Here is a 4990-nt window from a genome sequence, read left to right as displayed (position 1 = left end):
TGTTGTTGTTGTTAAGTGCATTCAAGTCGGTTCCAACCCGTAGCGAACCTGTAGAGGGTTTTTGAGGAGTGACTGGTGAGCTTCAAACACCAACCTTGCAGTTCAAACTGACTTTGCAGTCTAGCACATTAACCCACAGCCCCACACCAGAACTCCTTATATACATATTGTTGTTGTTGTTAAGTGCCATCAATACCACATTGAAAAAATATAAATGTTTAAATATCCAAAGGGCACATTTTGCAAGCCAGCCTCCTGCCCACAGGCATACTGTCTTTCTCAGTCCATGGGTCTATAATTTTCTTTTTCTCTCTAAGCCATCATCTCTGCCACCATCTCTGTTGTTTCTGCTTTTCTGGTTAGGATCCCTCAGTCCTCTCACATTCTTCCCTCTTGATGGTCCTAATGTCCTCTGTTCCTGAAATGACAGATTAACTGCTCCCCTCTTTTAGTTATACCTCTTCTACATTTACAGTTGTGACAATTGCCATTAGTCCTGATAACAATTACTCACAATTGAATAAAAAAATCCTATCCCCATCATCTGGACCACCAATAAGTTTTTAAAGTCCTCTTCACTTTCAGTAAACTAGGTTGTATTATCTGCATATCGCAGGTTGTTTGCTAATGAACCTTCTTCCAATCCTGATGCCATGCTCTTCTTTATATTATCCAGCTTCTCAGATTATTTGCTCAACATACAGATTAAGTATGGTGAAAGAATACAACCCTGGCTCAAATCTTTGCTAATTTTAAACTATTCAGTGTTCCTTTGTTCTGCCTCTTGGTCTATGTACTGGTTCCTTATGAGCACAATTAAGTGTTCCGGAATAACCACTCCTCAATGTTGTCCATAGCTTGTCATGATCCACACAATCAAACACCTTTTCATGACCTATAAAGCATAGTTAAACATTTTTCTGTTATTCTCTGCTTTCAGCTGAGATCCATCTGACATCAGCAATAATATCTCTCATTCCACTTCCTCATCTGACTCTAGCTTTAATCTTGGGCAACTCCCTGTCAACATACTGTTGTAGTCAATTTTGAGTTATCTTTAAAAAAAAATTTCTAGCATGTGATAATAATAATATTGTCCAATGATTTGTGCATTTTGTTAGGTCACCTCTCTTTGGAATGTGCACAAATATGGATCTCTTCCAATCAGTTGGCCAGGTAGCTCTCTTCCAAATTTCTTGGCATGGATGAGTGAGTGTCTTCAATACTGCATTAGTATTTGTATTCCATCAATTCCCAGAGCGTTGTTCTTTGCCAGTGCCTTCAGTGCACCTTGAACTTCTTTCTTCAGTACCATTGGCTTTTGATCATATGCTACCACTTGAAATGGTTGAACATAGACCATTTCATTTTGGTACAGTTGACTCTATGTATTCCTTCCATCTTCTTTTGATGCTTTCTGCATCATTCAGTATTTTGCCCATAGAATCTTTCAATAATACAAGTCAAGTCTTGATTTTTTTCTTTAGTTCTTTCAGCTTGAGAAATGCTGAGAGTGTTCTTCCATGTTGGTTTTCTAACTCCAGGTCTTTCCAAATTTCATTGTAATAATTGACATTATCTGTTCCAGGTATCCTTTGAAATGTTCTGTTCAGCTCTTGAACCTCCTCATCTCTTCCATTTGCTCTAGTATCTCTACTCTGGAAAGCAAGTTTTAGAGTCTCTTCTGACATCCATTTTGGTCTTTTCATTCTTTCTTGTCTTCTTAATGACCTTTTGCTTTCTTCCTGTATGATGTTCTTATGTCATCCCACATCTCTTCTGGTTTTCAGTCATTAGCATCTAATGTATCAAATTTGTTCTTGAGCTAATCACTAAATTCAGATAGGATGTGTTTAAGGTCATATTTTGGCTCTCATGGACTTGTTTTCATTTTCTTCAGTTTCAGCCTGAACTTGTGTATGAGCAATTTGTGGTCTGTCCCTGGACTTGTTTGGCTGATTATATGGAGCTTGTCCACCATCTCTTTCAACAGATGTAGTCAATTTGATTTCTGTGTATTCCATCTAGTGAGGTCCATATGTATTGTCATCTTCTATGTTGTTTGAAAAGGTATTTGCAATGAATAAGTCGTTAGTCTTGCAAAAATTCTATCATGTGATTTCCAGCATCGTTTCTGTCACCAAGGCCATATTTTCCAACTACTGATCCTTTCACTTTGTTTCCAACCTGTGCATTCTAATCAAGACGAGTACGTCTTGATTGCATGTTTGATCAATTTCTGACTGAAGAAGTTGGTAGAATTCTTCAATTCCATCATCACTGGCTTCAGTGGTTGGTTTGTTAATTCGAATAATAGTGGTATTAACCTGTCTTCCTTATAGGTGTATGGATATCATCCTATCATAGACAGCATTATACTTCAAGATAGATCTTGAAATGTTCTTTTTGATGATGAAAGCAACAGCATTCCCTTTTAATTTGTCATTCCTGGCATAGTAAACCATATGATATCAGATTCAAAATGGCCAATACCAGTCCATGTCAACTCACTAATGCCTAGGATATTGATGTTTATGTGTTCCATTTCATTTTTGACAACTTCCAATTTTCCTGGATTCATAGTTTGTACATTCCGTGTTCTGATTATTAGTGGATGTTGACAGCTGTTTCTCCTCATTTTGAGTTGTGCCCTATCATCAAATGATGTATTTCATTTATTTCACTTCATTTCAGAGATTTATTTCATTTCAGTATCATAGTCAACTTTACTTCACGGAGACAGCTCTTCCTATTTTGAGTACCTCCCAACCAACATGAGGGGGCTCACCTCCTGGCACTCACTATATCTAACAATATTCTGGTGCTATTCAGCATGTTTCAATATCAATATTCTGGTGCTATATGACAGTATTTCACCACTATTTACAAAGTTTTTAGTGGCTAAACATTCAGAAGTAGTCAGTCTCTCTTTCTTCCTAGTCTTACTCTGTAAACTTCGCTGAAACCTGTCTACCATTGGTGTATCCTGCTGGTATTTAAAATACTGGTGGCATAGCCCCAGCATTACAGCAGAATGGAAACCATTACAGTATAACAAACGGACAAATGGTCAAAAAGGAGGGTGAACACTTGCCATGACATTGTGCCCCAATGTCTTTGGAATACTACAGTTGGAGATTCCCTACTTTTTCATCACTGTTTCCAGGGGGGAAAATATAGACTTTGGGGTCTTAAGTCCCAGTCTTACTTCTTAAAAGTGATATGAGTATGTGCTAAACCCTCTCAGGTTCCATTTCTCCCTCTATAAAATGGGCTTATACTCTACTTCATAGTGATGCTATGACGGCTAAGTAAGGGAACATGGAAATATCTTACCATGGTACATAGGTGTTGATAGGTGCCATTGAGTTAATTCCAACTCATATAGACCCTATGTACAATAAAAGAAAATACTTCCTGTTTTTAACTTTGAGCCCATTGGTGCAGCCACTGTGTCAGTTGTCTTTGTTGTGGGTCTTCCTCTTTTCTGCTGACCCAGTACTTTGCCAAGCATGATGTCCTTCTCCGGTGACTTGTCCCTGAAGAAACGTGTCCAAAGAACAAAAGACGAAATCTTGCCATCTCCCTTATAAGGTACATTCTGGATGTACTTCTTCCAAGACAGATTTGTTTGTTCTTCTGGCAATTCACAGCACTTTCAATACTCTTCTCCAACACCATCATTCTAACGTGTCAATTCTTCTCAGGTCTTCCTTATTCACTGTCCAGTTTTCACCTAGGAGGTGACTGAAAAGGCCATGGCACACAGTAGGTACACAATAACTAACCATTCCCTTCTCCAGACCTCACTCTTACTCTGTCTATTATTTAATACTAAAGTCACCAACACTTTAACTTTTCTTCCACACTATTAAAAATTTCTCTGTAGCAGTTGCTCCCACAGGTTTCTTTTAATACTCTAACCATCACAATAATCCTATGAGGCACTATCGTATGCAAATGAAGGAAGTCAGCACCAGAAATTAAGTGCTTTGTAGAAATAGAAGCTGCCCAGGGTCAGCAGTTCTTCCTGTCCTTGGAGGCAATCTGAGGACCAAGGGGGTTTGCATCAGACTGGGAAGGAGACAAAGGCTGGTAGTCCCATGAATGACAAGGTCCTCCTTAATGGCAGGGCCTCAGGGTTGTCAGGGAGAGTCTCAGAGGGATCACAGTAGGTGCCTGGAGCAAGGGGAACCACAGGCCTGGGCTTCCCTCCCAGCTTTAGTGTCATTTCTGATGCCTCTAAGTTTGGTCCAGAAAGGGCACAACATCAACCCTGGATCACATATGTGCCTGAATAATGTGCATTTCAGCAATGACCAGTGAACTGGACCTGAGGACCTCTGATATGTGGACAGAGCTAAAAATCCCCTTTGAATTTGTATAACACTACAGAAAGGAGTCCAATGAGAAACTAAGATTTCCACAATTCTTATGAGAAATGAGGAGTCAGATTTACATTAATTTAAAGACAGTAAAGACTTTTGTTTTTTGTTTTTAACCTTTCTTGCACAGCTGTGTTGGTGGTTATACATTCAAACATGCTACATATTCATTTTACAAATAAGACTTTCTGTAATTTAAATGTCATATGTGCCACAAACCCAAACCTAGTGCATATTAGTTCTCTTACAGACTTTCTATAACATTAAATGCTTAAAATTCCAAACCAGCTGCGATAATCATGGTGCTATTTGCCAAATATTTATGGTCCTTCCTCATTTCAGGAGCACCATGAGATTGCATTTCTGCCCCCTTGTGGTTGCAGGGACCGTGTGACTGAATCCAGTCAAGGAATTGTGCATGAAAAGGACAAGTCTCAGATCATACAGAGCCAGGACTCATAAAGCCCCTCAGAATCCTCTCTTCTCTCTAACATCATAACTATCAGCTTTTAAGATGTGTTTGATCGATATAAGGTGATGTTACAAAAAATGAAAAATTAAAAGGAGTTTGAATTCCTTCCATCAAAGCTACACTTAATTTTCAG

Source organism: Chrysochloris asiatica, unplaced genomic scaffold, assembly GCF_000296735.1.
Source record: "Chrysochloris asiatica unplaced genomic scaffold, ChrAsi1.0 scaffold00067, whole genome shotgun sequence".
Taxonomy (NCBI): domain Eukaryota; kingdom Metazoa; phylum Chordata; class Mammalia; order Afrosoricida; family Chrysochloridae; genus Chrysochloris; species Chrysochloris asiatica.
Note: the sequence above shows the minus strand (reverse complement) of the source record.